Below are 17,943 nucleotides of genomic sequence, written 5' to 3'. Positions count from 1 at the left end.
AGCAACTATTTGTTACTATAATAAAACTATAAATCTACTATTGATATCAAGAAAAACAACAACAAAAAACTATATTCATTCCAGATTTTTCCACAAATGATCTAGAGGTAACATTCCAGTAGCACTGAGCACATCTGGTGACCAGATTATGATTTCTAAATACCATTTTCACTGGAAAAATGGGTGTGAACATTAAAAATTGTATAAATAATAATTGCAAATATATTTAATATAATCCCCATCAAAATACTAAGAGCAATTGTCAAATAAATTGAACAAAAATATTAAAAATCATATGGAAATATAAAAGGCCATTGAATAGCAAAAGCAATCCTAAGAAAAAAGGATAGAAATGGAGGCATCACATTACCCCACTTCAAACTATACTACAAAGAAACATTAATTAAAACAATATGGTATTGGAATAAAAATAGACACATACATCAGTAGAACAGAACGGAAATCCAGAAATATCCCATGTTACTTAAATCATGACTAAGGAGCTATAACCATATAAATAGTGCTGGGAATCTGTATAGTCATATGTAAAAGAATGAAGGTGGATTACTCCCTAATTCTATGTATGAAAACAAATTCTAAATGAATGAAAGGCATAGATATAAGACCTGCAGTAATAAAATAGATAGAAAACATTGATGATATGTTCAATGACATCAATGAAAAAGATATTTTTGGAGACTTGACCTTTATGACAAAGAAAATAAAGACAAAACTAAACAACTGGGATTGCCTCAAATTTTAATTTTCTAAATATCAAAACAGTGTGGGTGACAAACTTAAAATATTCAATCAGAAAATCTTGGGCAAAGAGCACAATGCTAGTGTGAAACAATCATCTTGAACTAAGTGAGGAGGTATGAAAGCTCTAAATCTCACATTTTATTTTAAAATTACCTATTATTTTAGATATTAGGAATTGTTGAATGTTAATATTTGTGTAAAGGCAAGTAGAAGGGAATATATGTATAATTTCTGTGTGTAGACAATATCTCAATGTAACAATAACAAAAATACCAATAACTTTAGTTGCCTATGGAAAGGCTACTTATTGAGGGATTGGACAATATTTTGGGCAGTAAATAGTTACTTTCTCTTCTCCCTTTACTGTAGGTCGACTATACTTTTTAGCTCTGACCATGTGACTTTCTTTGGCCAAGGGAATACTAGCGTTACCAAATAATCAAGGATTCATTGCCAGATGTGCATAAATGCCAATAATATGCTGTCAGGAGTCTGGAAAAGAAAAAGCTTTATTGCTCAGTCAGCTAAGTGGACATAAAAGCCACAGCACATCAGCTTCCCCAAATGATCAGGGGAATGGATTTATATCATATTTTGAGAAGCAGGGCTCTGATGAAAAACAAGGTTGAATTTCATTGGGCAGGGAGTGGGCTGGTGTTCAGATTTTCAGGAGGTCACTGGAAGAGGCAGATAGGGGGACAGAATGCAGAGTTGTCTGAAGGCCATTGGCACAGGTGGGTTCTTGTCCATAGAGGGGTTGATGGTTAAATTCTTTGCTGTGAGGATGCCTTATGACAAGGGCTGGACTTGGATTGGTATTGTAACAAAGGGTCATAAGTTATCTGATTTAACCAGTCAGGCTGAAAAACAACAAGTAGTTAGAATTGGTTTAGAGATAAGTTATGGACTGAAAGAATGCAGATCTAGTTTGGGGTAAGTGTCTGTTCTTGGCTTGATTCTTGGTTTAACATACCTTTTAAAGTTCTGCCATTTGCCCTAAGAAGAACATGTCCAACAGCACTGCTCCTTTTGCCTGGGTTCCTGAGTAAGATATGAGCCCCACTGAATCCTATTACCCAAGCACCTACACCCCAATCTGAAGCACAATTATCTGCTGACCTGTAGACCAGCAAGTAAAAAAAGCTAAATCTTGTAAGTCACTGAAGGTTGGTGGTTTCTTTATACAGCAATATAGTGACACTAACTCACTCAGAGGTGGAGAGGAAAACTTTCATTCAATATTCTTTTGATAAGTTTTGAACCATATAAATACGTTATTTATTTTGTAAGATATTAAAGAACTAGGCATAGCAAGACAGCAGCCATTTTAAGGAAAACAGACATTTTAAAGGGCACAACCGTGCCCTAGTTTCGTTTCGGGGCAGAAACCACAAAACAAGGGTAAACGAAACCTAGCTGGCACCATGAGAGCTATCCAATCAGAGTGGACCCAGCCCCAGGTGTGAAAAGTCCCCGCATCCTGTCAACAAAGTACAAAAACAGCTGGTTGCTGGGGAGGGGGTCCCTCTCGCAACCTGATGGGACTGCTGTGTCAGTACGCCAGGCAGAGTCGGACCCTAGCTTAAGCTAGCAATAAAGCCTTTTGCTTTTGTATCTCTGGCTCCGTGAGGTCTTTTGGAACCCCAGACGGAGTTGAGGCGCCAACTCCTAACATTTTGGGGGCTCGTCCGGGATCCCCAAAAACTATATGAGGTGACCAGAGTAAGGCTTAGGCCGGAGGAGGACATTTGATTCTTGGTACTTGGTCCTGACGTGGAATCCGGGACATGAATGGGCTTCCTGTGTCGGGTGGATGCGCCAGACGACCAGGGGCATGGGTTTAGGAGAGACGTCTCCAACCCGCGGAGGCCAACGCCTAGACAAATCCAGATTTGTCTGGGGCGTTCGAGGCCTGGCTCCGACGAGGAATCCGGAGCTGGTTCTGAGGAGGAATCCGGAACCCATCCCGAGGCACAGGCCGGGACGTGGAGGCAAATTAGGGAAACAATCACTGTCCTCTCCGGTAAGCTCGAGGGCCTGTTCATGTTATCTGTGGTCTTTAGTTTGTGTCTTGTGGGAATTGTTGTCCCTGTCTTGTTCTTTCTTTTTCAGGATGGGCCAGGGACAAACCACACCATTGTCCCTCATGGTGGACCATTTCTCGGAGGTCTGGACAAGGGCCCAAAACCTTAGTCTTGATATTAAAAAAAAGGTTACTAATCACTTTCTGTTCTAGTGAATGGCCGGCGTTTACTGGCATTCAGTGGCCACGTGGAGGATCCTTGGACATTGCTGTCATCAGACAGGTCAAAAAGCGAGTTATAGCTTTTCACCCTAATCAAATTCCTTATATACTTCCGTGGGAAGATATTACTACCTTTCCCCCTGAGTGGTTGCAGCCCTTTGTTGCGTGACTTGCCCTAGAAGTCGGACAACGAAAAACCCTTGTTTGTCTGGCACAACCAGAAAAAAAGACCCAAAAAGCCTGTCCTCCAAAATTCTTCCTATCCCCAGGATATCGATGAAAGCCTTGAGTCTATGACACCAGGCTCCGGCTCCGCATCCCCCTTATCCCACCCTAGACCTAGAACCTGATCCTGAGCCTCTGCGCGGCTCCCCTGTGGGTGCCAGGACAAGACATCGCCAGCCGGGAAGGGAACGAGCTGACCAGAGAGGGCGACCCAACCACACCACATTGGCCCCATTAAGGGTAGTGGGCCGGGTAGGTAAGGATGGCCAGCAGAACCTCCACTATTGGCCCTTTTCAAGCCTCCGATTTGCACAACCGGAAACATCAAAATCCTCCCTTTTCTGATAATCCTAGGGGACTTATTAACCTCTTTGAGTCCATTCTTTTCACCCACCAGCCTACTTGGGATGATTGCTTACAGCTGATGCGGGTCCTTTTCACGAGGAAGAACGGGAGAGAATTCTGCGGGAAGCCCGCCGTCAGGTCCCAGGGGCCAACGGGCGGCCCACCCAGGATCAGGCAATCATCAATCGCCACTTTCCCACTGAGTGGCCTCAGTGGGATCACAATACGCCTGAAGGTAAGGAGAATCTCTGAATCTATCGCCAGACTCTAATGGCTGCTCTCTTGCTATGCCTAGTTCTTTAATATCTTACAATTTAAAAAAAATTTTAAATATATATCCGGTCAATCACATAGACCAAAAAGACGGGGTATAGACAAGGGTCATCCTCATATTATTGTGTTGTTAATGTCCATGTCTTTCATTTCCTTATCTTGGACCCAAGACAATAGTGTTAAGAGTACAAGAATGAAAAGGAGATATCATGTATAATATGTATTATATATATATTAGATATATTATTGCATAGATAATCTTTTTGATTGAGGTAATATTGGCTTACGGTACTATCTATGTCTTATGGTTATAGGTTCACACCTCTTCAGATTTAGGTAAACACACAACACCTACCACCAAAGTACCCATAATCCTCCACCACAGAGTACTGGGCTCCCTTCCCCCTTTGTTTCCATACTCTCCTTCCCCTTCCAGTAGCATCAATTCTGTAATCATATTGCTAAGGTTTGATATCATTTGGTCTTTGTCTATTCCTTTGTTTCTTTATACTCTACAGATGAGTGAAATCATTCAGTATTTGTTTTTCTCCTTCTGACTTACTTTGTTAGCATTATCATCTCCAGGTCCATCTGTTACAGGGCAGGGAGAGGGGCACCACAGACCTCGGAAACCTGCCCGCTCTAAATAGGTTCTGCCATCTGCTGCATCAACACAAAACATATGAGACTTTAATGGGAAGGAACTTCAATACACTTAGGAAACAATACAGGAAAGGCAAAGAATCTAGTTTCTAAATCAGGTACCCAAAGTTACCCGTCCCCTCGTGGGTAAAAGTCCACCCAAGCAGGATTGCCCAGAGCAAGGCCCCAAAGCCTGCCACAAGTCCAAAGCATCTTCCAGTGGGGACCCACAGAAAAGGATCAGAAACAACCAGACAAGTCTGGAAGGAAAAGAGCGAAATCAAAATCAAGACAAAAACTGCCATTGTCACCTCCCCACGTGTCTCTCACCCACATCTGTGTCAATCAGCCCATGACCAAAAGGCAAGTGTAGTTTCTTCACATGTCTCTAGGCTCCATGTGCCTCCTCCAGGTCTCCTTCTGCCTCTCCATCCTGCTTCCTTCCTTCCTGAGTCTCCTCTGTGGCTTCTTCTCTCTCTCAGCTCCACCCTTCTTTTGGGTGGGGCAGGAAACCTGGAACTTCCCCCTTTCCTGGGGACCACCCTGTTACATATCCATGTTGCAAATAGCAAGATTTCATCTTTTTTCCCCTTCTTTATAGATGAGTAGTATTCTATTGTATATACCACATCTTCTGAATCCACTAATGTGTCCTTGGGCACTTAGGCTGTTTACTTACGTTGGCTATTATAAATACTGCTGCAGTGAATATTGAATGAATAAACAGTGACTATTCCTTGAATTAGTGTTTTTGTATTCCTTGGGTAGGTACCATGCAGTGAACTATGTTTATATAGTTGGGAAAAATTAAAAGGAAAACTCTTTATGACACATAAAATTACAAGAAAATTAAATTTTGAAGACCATAAATAAAGATTTTTTGAAATACTCTCGCAGTTATTCATCCATATATTGTATTGGCTGCTTTTATGCTGCATGAACAGAGCTGAGAGAGTGTATGGGTTGTCAAGTCTGAGAGTTTTATTACCTGCTCTTTATAGAACAAGCTTGCTGACCCCTTCCCTTGATGTGAGAACAGAAAGCACATTACCAAAGAGCTACCAAGCTATTTGAGAATAAAAGGAAAGGGAAAATGTACAAGTTGAAAATAGGAAGAAAAAGAGTGAAAGAAATTCTTCTGTCTGACTGGGTAACTAAATCAAAGGCAGCTGAACCAAAGAAATTTTACTCATGTATGAGCACAAAGCTGATAGCAAGACACCTTAAACAAAAGTGTTTTTTCAAGTGCAAAAGTTAACACCAATGATGAAAACCAAATCTTGAATGTTTTCATATTCAAAACATACAGCACTTACTTTTCATTAATTCTCTGCTTTTTTTAGGCAAAAATGTTTGCTTCTACCAGGACAGGATGACAGTCAATAAATGTATTTTCCGATTTATTCTTTATTGAACACACATATACCATGGTAAAAAGTCACTGTAGGGTAAATGGTTTTCAGGCTTTTCTGCCCTTGGACCATTAGGATTGCCCTGCCTGATGGGGCACCTGTAGTTGTTACATTGTTGTAAGCTGTCTTGTTTACTTCTGTGGGCCATGACTGCAGTATTGAGATAGTCACCAATACTGGAGAGGGGCAGGAGACAGCAGAGGAAAGGCCAGAGAACCTAGAGGGAAGACTTGCTGGGGGCTTGGAGCCTTGCTGGCCTGCTGGCCTCTTGGCCCCCCCAGCACCCCTGTCTGCCGTGTACCTGGTTGCTGCACTACATGTAAAAGCCTGGGAAAGCCAGGACTCTGTACCTTGGTCTGCTCGAATCATAAAGAACCTGCCCTGTGCCCATCCTGCCCCTATAGTCACTCGGCAAAAAATATGGTCTCTCCCAAAGTAAAAAATAAAAAAATAATAACCCCTCAAGTAACATGTAGATTTTATGTATTATCAAACAAAGATCCTGAGAGTAAATACAAAATGTAAATTTAATGGAAAAAATCATGAATAAAGAGCATTATTATCAGGCAAACTGCTCCTATGAGATGGTATTAACAGATGTTGATTTCTTCTCTGGAACTTTGAAGTCATAGAGCCAATTTGTTAAATCTATTCTAAGTGAGCTACAGAACCAAGGTACTGTCATTGTCTTCATGTCACGTCAACAATTTCTAGGGTATCTAGACTGAGAGACTAAATATACAAAGGCCAGAGAAAAACAAAAGAGAATGTAAACAATTGGAACCACATCAAATGGAAAAGCTTTTGCACAGCAAAAAACAAACAAACAAACAAACAAACAAACACCACCAAAAAACCCAAAACAACAACAACAAAAGACAAAACACTATTACTAAAACAAAAAGGCTAGGCACCCTACTGGATGGGAGGAAATATTTGCCTACCATATATCTGATAAGGGGCTGATAGCCAAGATCTACAAAGAACTCTTACAATCCAACAAAAAGAAAAATAACCTAATCAAAAAATGGGCATAAGAGCTAAATAGGCACTTATCCAAAAAAGACATACAGGTGGCCAATAGACATGAAAAAATACTCATGTCTGGGGCCTCCCTGGTGGCGCAGGGGTTAAGTGGTGCTATCACGCGATAGCTGCTGTGGCCTGAGTTTGATCCCCGCCAGGGAGCTGATCCATGAGGCATGGCAGACCTCTCCTGTCTTGCCCACTGCTCCCCTCAGCAGTGGATTTCAGTAGATCTGCCTGTTCTGCTCCCCACTCTGTTTCTGGTGAGTCCTCTCAGCCCCGCACCTCTGGCCTACAGCCCAGTTCTTGTATGCATAAGTAAATGAAAATCGTTTAAAAAAATGGTCATAGTCACTTATCATCAGAGAAATGCAAATCAAAATGTCAATGAGATACCACCTCACATGGCCCATGTTAAAAAGACAAGAAACAACAAATGTTGGTGAGTGCATGGAGAAAAAGGAGTACTTGTTGACTGTTGGCAGGAATGTAGACTGGTCTAGCCCATATGGAAAACAGTATGGAGATTTCTCAAAATATTAAAGGTGGATCTACTACATGACCCAGCATTTCCACTCCTAGGTATCCACCTGAAGAATGCAAAAACTCTTTAAAGGGATAGATGCACTCCTATGTTCACCGCAACACTATGTACAATAGTCATGTAACGGACACAAGCTAAGCACCCAACAACAGATGAGTGAATCAGGAAGCTGTGCTATGTATACACAGTGGAATTCTACTCAGTTATAAAAACAGATCGATTCTTGCCATTGGGAACAACATAGATGGAACTGGAGGGAATAATGCTTAGCGAAATAAGTCAGAAGGCGAAAGACAAATACCAGATGGTTTCACTTACATGTGAAATATAGAGAAACAAAACAAGGGGTCAGATGAAACCAAACCAATAACAAACCCTAGAAATCTGATCGTGGAATTGAGGCTAGAATTTGGAGAGGTGGAGGGGAGGAGCGTGGAGTGGAGAGGGAGCACAGTGGACTGTGGTGGAGGGCTGAGCACACCTTGTGGTGGGTGTGGTGTGGTGACGTGCATCTGAAGGGTGTGATCCTATACCTGTAAGTCATGTGCAGTGTTATAACCAATTTTACCTCAATTTTAAAAAATTAAAGAAAAGTCAAAACCAGACAATAACCTCTGTAGTGGTTTGTCCCAAATGGCCAGGATTTGATAAATATCTGGCAACTCTTGAAATTTTTGCCCCATTTCTGCCTTATAACAAGTAGAGAAGTCAAATCTGCCCCCCTACCTATCCATAAGTGTGGACTTTTAGTGAGTTCTGGACCTGGGACGCGATGGTGAAGGAAATCAGACACGGGGGACTGCAATGTCCAGCATGCAGTGAATCTTTATTTTCTTAGTGCCCTTTATATACTATTTTGGAGCGCAGTAAGCATAACCTCAAAGCATACCATATAGTGACAACTTAAGTGATTAATTATTCTATTTTGCTACTGATAACTGCCTGCTACCGACATCTGGACGCCAGGTAGTCAGGTCCTATACGTAATCTAATCACCCACTAGCTAGAGCAAAGGAGTTTTGCTCCTAATTCTTCTTGTTAATCTTTGGCTGTGGAGATATAGAGGCATGACTCTATGCAGGTCACATTTCAGGCACTCAACCAGGTCTGGTCACTCAGAGTTTTTCCTCCAAGACGCATGTGTTTTTACATGCCTTCAAGACTTAGGTTAAGGCCCATCTGCTCGCTGTGTGGGGTCTCTCCCAACAGTGGAGGGCTGAGGATACCTTGTGGTGGGTGCAGTGCATCTGAAGGATGTGATCCTATACCTGTAAGTCATGTACAATGTTATAACCAATTTTACCTAATTTAAAAAAATTAAAGAAAAATCAAAACCAGATAATAACCTCTATAGCGGTTGGTCCCAAATGGCCAGGACTTGATAAATATCTGGCAAATCTTGAAATTTTTGCCCCATTTCTGCCTTAGAACCAAGTGGAGAACTCAAATCTGCCCCCCTACCTATCCATAAGGACACTCTACTTCTAGTTAGTTTACCTACAGCCTCCGACCTGGACACATCAGAAGCTTCCCCTTTCTGTCTATTGAATTTTCCCTTTGAGTCTCTGTCAAATACTGGTGCCATGTGCGCTGGATAGTCTTTGCTGTTCGCATCTGGGTCGTCTTCATTTATTTCCACAGCATCTTCTAGTTTTAATGCTTGGCTATTCTGTACTTGCGGTGGGAAAAACTGCATAACTTCTCAGCACATGTAACCTTGCCAGTGCTGTAATATTCCAGGGGCATTTCTGAGACCTCTTAGACCTTCACATGATGAGTGATTACTGAAGCATCAGAGAGGAGTACATGAGTCCTGGGAGAAGTCCTCCACCTTTAATTAGGATGATATCTTCCACACAGGTGTATTACTGACAGCCATTTCTCGTCTGTTCTACCTACTACCCTGCATTCTGCACATGTAAGTAAGGGGTGCTCCCCACTCTGTTCCAGATCTAAGCATGAAGTCTGGCCACCTTCCCTTTTTTCTTTTTTTTTTTAAATGTTATTTTACAACACAGTGAAGGGTCTTGGGGTGTAGGTGTGCACCTCCTCAGATGTATGTTACCACCACACTCCCACTTGCCACCTTGTTTGGTTTCAGGGGGGTGGTCAATGGAAGCTCTTTTCAACACCAGCAGATGGTGATAGTAAAATGGCTGTCTTAGTGAAGACCAAGGAAGGAGGCACTTTCATTAGTTTTAGGAAACTGGACATCCAGATCCTCAACTTCTGTAGATACTTTTTCCTAAGATAGATCTGACTGGGAACTTGCCCGTAGTCCAGACAAGAAGCTGCTTCTCCTACTTGTCCAGCCCCTTTCACACCCACGTTCCTCACACCTACACACAGCAGTACACACTGTGGTGTGCTGCTCTGGGGAGACCAGATCAGGATACACGAAGGATACACTTTGAAGATAGATGGTCAAATATTTCCAAATTGTTGGCTTTCAACAAAATTGAAGGCATATCTAAACAAGTTGACAGATGAAATTGCACTAAAAAAAAAATCAATGTTTGATCTCAGAACAAGTTCAAATAATTGAATGATATCACTACAATTAAATCCTCTCCTTCTGCTATAAGGTGTGAATAACAATCCATATTTAGGTCAGAAGAGATTTCCCCCCTCCAAAAGAAAGACTATTGTGTTGGGGAGGGAGGTTGCTGCAAAAGAAAACACTCATCTGGAATAAACAAGGTTAGAAGGAAGGGAGTGTGGGAGCCCCATTTTGGGCAGATGGGATGTGTGAGCAGGGGTGTCACTAGACAGTTTATTTTCATGGTGAGTCCTACGCTGGAAGGGCATAAGGAAGCTTATCCATGTTACAGTGCATTTAAGATCAAAGTTAGGCCAAAGTTCAGGGGCCCCGGGAAGGAAAGAGACCTAATTACAGTTTGGTCAACTCATATTTATGGCATATGAATCAGCTTATTGGCCAGTGCAAACAGGTCAGCTAATGATTTATGAGACAAAAATGGGACCTTGAAGGGCTTCTCAGCCTCATCATAGGTCACCAAGGGACCATCCATGAATCTTAATTTTAATCACTTGGGAAAGATGGCTTTGGCAGTAAGCTGTTTCCTGGAACACAAAGAGGAAGGGGATTCTCCCACCATCACTGTTTTTCAGGAGGATGTGCCTGGGGGAAACTTTAGTATGGCCAATGGTTCATATCAAAGTGATGCTGAATATTAAGCCTTTTTTTTTTAAAAAAAAATTATTTATTTATTTATTTATACAAGCACTGGGTATGGTCAGAAGCACGGGAGGGTGAGAGAATTCACCAGAGCCAGAGCGGGGAGCAGAGCAGGCAGAAGGACCGAAGTACACTGCTGAGGGGAGCAGCGGGTGCAGCAGGAGAGGTCTGCACACCATGTGGCGTTCTCCCTGATGGTATTTAATCAGCTCCTAATAAATCAGATCAATATTTTTCAAATTCCACTGATCGATCAATTATTGGACAGGACCATAAAATGTTAGTCATAGCAAACAACATGGCAGGTCAACAACCTTTTGAACATCAACTCTCTTATTTTCCATGTTATTACCCTTTAACTAATCCCTCCCTTTATCCCCTCCCTCTACTTCTGGCAACCACCATTAATTCCACTCTGCTTCTCTAAATTTGGCTACTATTGATCTCTCCTGTAAGTAGAACCAGGCAGTGTTCATCCTCAGTACCTGGTTTATTTCACTCAACATTGTGTCCTTCAGGTTCATTCATGCCATTGCATATGACAGTACTTCCTTTTTGTTTTAAGGTTGGATAATATTCTGTTGTATGTATACACCACATTTTCTTTATGCATCCATCAGTGGGCATTTCGGTCACTTCTATGTGATAGCAGTTGTGAGTAAGCATGAGGGTGAGCATGAGGGTGCAGGTATTTCTTTGAGATTCTGTTTTCATCTCCTTTGGATAAATACTCAGAAGTGGGATTGCTAGGTCATATGATAGTTCTATTTTTAGTTTCTTGAGGCAGCATCGTACTGCTTTCTACAGTGGTTGCACCAGTTTCCATTCCCAACAGTGCACACATTTTCCAGTTTCTTCCATCTTCTCCAAAACAAAATTTTTCAGAAGCTATCTCATTGTGGTTTTGATTTGCTTTTCCCTGATGATTTGTAACGTGAGTCTTTCTTCATGTGTCTGTTGGCCATTTATGTATCTTCTTCAGAGAAATGTCTATTCAGTACCTTGCCTGTTTTTAAAAATCAGGTTATTTTTGCTGTCAAGGTGTTGAAGTTCCTTATACGTATGTTGCATATGAGCGCTTTATCAGACATATGGTTTGCAAATCTTTCTCTCATTCCTTAGGCAATCTCTTCACTTTATTGTTTGCTTAGCTGTGTGGCAAGCATTTTGATTTCACATAGTCAAAATTTTTTATTCCCTGCCAGTTTTCTTAATGTATAAGGGTCTTGTCATATGGAGTTAGGGATCTTCACATCAGCTGTCACTTCTAATGCATGTCTGGACTGATGGAAATACTAGAAGCATATGCATTTTACTATCTTTTTTTTCAGCTTTTCCAATTTTATTGAAATGTAATTTACAGTTCGTGGATCTTATTCAAAGGCTATAGTGTTGCAGAAATAAATTCTAGCCTTTTACCCAGGCAGAGGAAGAACAAGCGGTACTTCAGGAATGGTGAGGTCAGGAGAAGCTTTATTACTCATGCATGAGGTCCCAGACCTGGGTAGTCCCGTAAGGTCTGAGCACCAGTCTAGGGACAAAGGGTTTCTTTTATACATACCCATCTTACATTGATAACATCGGTGAGTAAGCACAAAAATTTGTGACAAAAGATAGGTATTCAAGGATGCCTAGGGAGATCAATCAGCCTGGCTGGCTGGCTGGCCTTGTTAAAATGTAACCTCGTTTAGGAAATCTCATCTAGATATGCCTTAGAGAAGCAAAACTTGTTGTTTACATTTACTTAGCATTATTTACTCCACCAGACCTATGACTCTTTTAGGAGGAAACAGGAAAGATTTCATTTACTTAGTGGTTCCCTTTCAATAGGACAGGTAATGCTGTGTATAAGCAAGCACCACCTTTCTCAAGATATTTCAAGACATCCAAACCCTCCCCGCCCCTCTCACCCCCAATCTCATGCTCAATTACAAGGGATGAAGGAAAGCAGGAAGGACCCTTTGGTTTGGGAAAACTACTCCACTCACTATTCCTAGACTTTTTAAACCCTATTACTCATCTTGTTCCTGGGGGTATTAAATGTACCTTACTAACATTCTTCCCAGCAATAGAATCATATCAATAAAAGGTTACACACTAAATGGTCTGAACAACCAGATACATCTCACTCAGGAGAAATACATTCTGCACCCCATAATTATTTTAACCTAACATTCCTGGGATTAATGTTGCAAGAAAGTAAATTCAGAGTCAATTTACCAAGAGTTTCTAGAACTGGAACAAGAGTTCAGTTCACGAGGAACTTTTTCTGTGCAATGTTTACTAAGCATTTCTTTGAATAGTGATTTACTTTTTGTGATTAGTTGTTTACTACTAATAACTATAGTGATAATTTGGGCCTCCCCGGTGGCGCAGCGGTTGAGAGCTGGGTTGCGAAGCTGCCCGCACCCTCTGCGGCGCCGGTTCAATCCCCGGCTACTCCCCGGCCACCGGGGGAGGATCCCACATGGCGCGCAGACCTCTCCTGCCACCCGCTGCTCCCCTCAGCAGTGTACTTTGGTCCTTCTGCCTGCTCTGCTCCCCGCTCTGGCTCTGGTGAATTCTCTCACCCTCCCGCGCTTCTGACTGTACCCAGTGCATGTATAAACAGAACAAACAAACAAATAAATAAATAAATAAAACATGCCTCAAAATAAATAAATAAATAACTATAGTGATAATTTAAGTCCAAGTACTTAACACTTAGAACTTTAAGATCATAGGAAATAAAAGTTTAAATTATTAAAACCCATGTACATATTTTTTCTCAAAATAGTATGGTAAGATGATGGGTGGGATACTTTTAAATATATATTATTTTACAATATATATTAGAATAAAATTTTATAGGGAAGATGGGTAGGAATATGTGTTCAAGGAGAAAAGAGACTTAAGAAATATGTGCATATTGAAGATTTTTTTTCTTTTTTTTTTTTTGCTTTTGATGAGTATGATATATATCAAAGTCCTATGTTATTTGGATTCCATTGCATACACTTAAAAGTGATGTACATTTTTATGTCTCAAAGATCAAGATTTATACCATGTCCAAAATTATGTACTCCAAAACAGGTTAGAAGCAGTCTTCTTTGGAGTAAAGGCTCTTTGGATGAACTTTCTTTCTTTTTTTTAAAGATTTATGTTTATTTATTTATGCATATAAGAACTGAGTATAGGCCAAAGGTATGGGGGTGGGAGGGGGGGGTGGGAGGAGGAAATGAGAGAATTTCCCAGAGATAGAACAGGGAGCAGAGCAGGTAGATCTACTGAAATCCACTGCTGAGGGGAGCAGCAGATGCAACAGGAGAGGTCTGCTGTGCCATGTGGGTTACCTCCCTGGCCGGGGACCCAACTCAGGACACAGTAGCTGGCGATAACTTGATATTGCTGAGACTAACCCCTGCACCACCAGGGAGGCCTCTCTTTTGGTGTTCTTACTATCCAGCCAGAGCCCCTTGGTCCTGACAGCAAATGTAGCAAATGTTTTTCCCCATTTACATTAGTAGTGATTGCCCATGTTGTACATCACGCAAAGATATAACACCTATAATCTGTGAGGTAACCGGGATCACTTGTCTTAGTTCTTTGTACCTTCCTATATTTGAATTTTACCTTTGTGCCCTTTGCTATGGGACTTTGCAATTCTTCCCACAAGAGATGGGTTACATTTCCTTTAAGTGCTTTGGCTAATCCAATGTGGGTTGAAGTAAGATAGTTTTTGCCTCAAGAGACACTATTATCTCTGTATGCTCTTGTGCTCTTTTACAAGAAGACATGCCTCAATACCTTAACTTTACAGTGTTATGTGTCAGTGAAATCTCAGTAAAGCTGTGTGGGAGGGGAGAGCTCCTTCCTACCCCCACCAAGTATCTACTAGTCCAAAGATACTGAGGAAACATGTAGAACAATCTAAGCCCAGGTGGGAGCAAAGAAGACACCCAGGTAGCCCACAGTCTGAAGCAGCATTGCTCCAGACCACACAAAGCCCTGTGGACTGGCTGTGATCTGAGTTCCCTGAAGGTGTGTTACATAGAATTATTGTGTCAGTAGCTGACTGATACAATGGGGCTTTAATGTCTTTTCTTTAGTGTGTGTGTGCACGTGCCCACAGAGGCACATCTGAGTGAGTGTGTATGTGTGTCCACCCCTTCTTTATTGGTAGCCTAGAAGGAAAGTCAACCAGCCTTCCTCAATGGTGAGTTTTCCTCAGAGAACAGGGAGACTTGAACATAGGATGAAAGTGTAGACACCACCTTCATGAAGTGTTTATCAGCAATGAGACATATTGATGTGGTAATCTTGTGGCATCCCCCAGGAGGAGCACAGCATAACTTCTGGGGTATTCTTGCCAAAAATGCAAGACCTCAGACTAAGTATGAGAGGCCATCCAACACAGCAGTTTGAGCAACGTTCCCAGAATGATTGATCAACACTCTGGTTGGCAGTAAGCTCCCATAAGGAACAGAGAGACTGAGAAATTGTCACAGATGAGAGCAGACTAAGAGAGCTGAGCACTAACAAAGTGTGGGGCTGGATCCTAGACCAAAGAGAGGACTTAGAAGAAGGGGTCATATTTGAATAAGGGCTGTAAGAACTTGTGGCTTCATGTCAATCATTAATTTCTGGGTTTTGATACTTGACTATAGTGGGAAGTTAACATTAGGCTGGGTAAAAGATATAAGGAACCCTGTACTATTTTTGTGCTCTTAATGCAGTTACAAATGTCCAGTCTCTTAGATGGACGTTAACAAGTTTGTCTTTTCCCCATTTCTTGCAATTTCCCCTTATTTAGCATAACAAGATTAACAGTTTGTCTTTCCCCCATTTGTTGCAGTTTCGCCTTTGCGTGATAGGTTTGTCTTTATGACCTGGTCTCCCAGATTGAAGAAAAACAAGCTGGCGCCCACCCGTCTCCGTGCCGACCCCTTCCTCCCCTTCGCAGACCCTTGCCCACCTTCCCCTTTTCTCCTTTGTGTAAATACCCCTGCCCTCTGCCAAAGAGCAGGACCATGGTCTTTCAGACATGAGTCTGCTGCCCTCCTCATTTGTTGACAAACCAAGCCACTTTCCTTTTCCTCAAACTCTGTTTCCTTTTATTGACTGGGGGAAACTGAGGCCAGCGTTCAGTAACACTCTCGTGGTATCTAAAGTTATTTACCTAAAACAGTTTTAAAGGAATCCGGCCAATTATCTTCAAAGTGATGCCTTTGAAGAAAAATTTAATGTTTCCATTTGGGATAACTTTTGCCAGATCCGATCCCAAACTAATGAAATCAGAATTTCTGAGGTGGGAACTAGGTTCCCTGATGCTGACTGATGCTTCCTTGGTGAATCCCAAGTGCAACTATCAGGGTTTTGTGATCCACTGCACCTGTGCACAGATGTCATCTAGGAAACAGTGGCTTCTTTTTTCTGTCCCCTTACCGCCCTGCCTGATTTCCCTCCCTGATTTGGGTGTTCTTTATTCTCTTGATATTCTTCATAGTTTAACCAAATATATATACATCCTTAAAACATAGATTTATTTTTAATGTCTTTAATTTAATATAAATGGATCCATATGTGTTTTTTTGGCTGCTTGTTTTTCTTAACAGTATGTCTATGAAATATGTAGATTTTTAACTCAGAGCAAATTGGTCGTGACTGCTGCCTGAGAAGTAGTATTGTATCAGACTCATTTGTCCATTCTTCTGGAGAACATAAGGACTATTTCCAGTGTTTTGCTTATAAACAATCTGACTGTGAGCATTCTTGTGTCTCCTTGCAAGAATTTCTCCAGGGAACCGAATCAGGAAGTGGAACTGCTGAATCACTGGGTGTGTCCACTTCTGCTTTTCTAGATATTGTGAAATTGATTTCACACCATTGAAATTGGTGAACATACCATTTTTTCAAGCTGTGTGAACTCACCAATTTGTGTGTGTGTGTACATTAATACATCAATTTAGACTTCCAGCCAGTGTATACATTGCTTATTGCTCTCTATACTTGTCAGCACTTGTGCTTTTTCAATATGGTAGTAAAACTATATCTCATGATGGTTGTAATTTGCATTTCCAAAATTACTGGAGAGTCTGTACGGGCTCCTCTGAAGGAGATCAGGGCTCCTCCTTTGAAGGAGATCAGGGCCCACCACTGTAAAACATGTCTCTTTGTCATAAGAATTACTTAGAGTGGCTCAGTGGGTTAAGACGCAACCTATGAAGCTGTACACAGCCTCTGCAGCAGGAGTTCGATCCCCAGCCAGCCAGGGAGCGACCCACATGGCGCCGCAGACCACTCCTGTCTTGCCTGCTGCTCCCCTCAGCAGTGGACTTCAGTCAATCTGCCTGCTTTGTTCTGCACTTCGGTCAATCTGCTCTGTCTCTGGTGAGTCCTCTCACCTACACCACCCCACCCCTGCCCCCACTGCACCTCTGGCCTGTACCCCAGCTCTTGTATGCATAAATAAATAAATTTTTAAAAAATTACTTAGAGCTGGAAGAAATGGAAATCATCATATGTGGGATGAGTTTTGTGCTCTTCCCTGTATGGCTAAAAGCAGGGCAAAAATTTCCCTGTGTGAGGGTGCCCCCTCCTCCTGTCCCAGGAGTAGGGGAGTATCTGTCATCCTTTATGTGGAGAGTCTGTGTTTGTTTATGCATCTGTTTATGTCATGAGTTTGCGTAAACAAACCTCCCTAAAATAATTCCTACCTTCTATTCCTTTCCCCACCTATTTCCTGGTCACTTCCCTATAACTGATTGTCCCTTGAAGTCCAAACCTCTCCAATGTCTCATTTTTCTCAGTGAGTTGTTTGAAATTTCTTACTTATTTGCAGAAGTAATCTGGATTCTAATATTTTGTCAGTTTCATTGTCCCAAAGATCTTCTGGTTTGTAACTTGTATTTTCATTTTCTTTTTTTTTTTTTGGATGATGAGAGCTCTTAATTTTTTTTAGATTTATTTATTTATGCATACAAGAACTGGGGTGTAAGCCAGAGGTGTCGGGGATGAGAGGACTCACCAGAGTGAGTGGGGAGCAGAATAGGCAGATCTACTGAAATCCACTGCTGAGGGGAGCAGTAGGTAAAGCAGGAGAGGTCTGCTGCACCTGTGGGTTACACCCTGGCTGGCAGTACTGGTGCTACAGTGGCTGGCAATAGCTTGATAGTGCTATCTTTAACCACTGTGCCACCAGGGAGGCCCTGAGTGCTCTTAATTTTAACATAATGGAATTCATTCATGTTTCCCTTTATATTTTTTCCATCTATTTCTTTTCTTTTTTTTT

This window comes from Talpa occidentalis, unplaced genomic scaffold (assembly GCF_014898055.3).
Source record: "Talpa occidentalis isolate TD23 unplaced genomic scaffold, MPIMG_talOcc4v2.1 talOcc4.16, whole genome shotgun sequence".
In the NCBI taxonomy this organism is placed as follows: Eukaryota; Metazoa; Chordata; class Mammalia; order Eulipotyphla; family Talpidae; genus Talpa; species Talpa occidentalis.
This window is presented reverse-complemented; position numbering follows the sequence as displayed.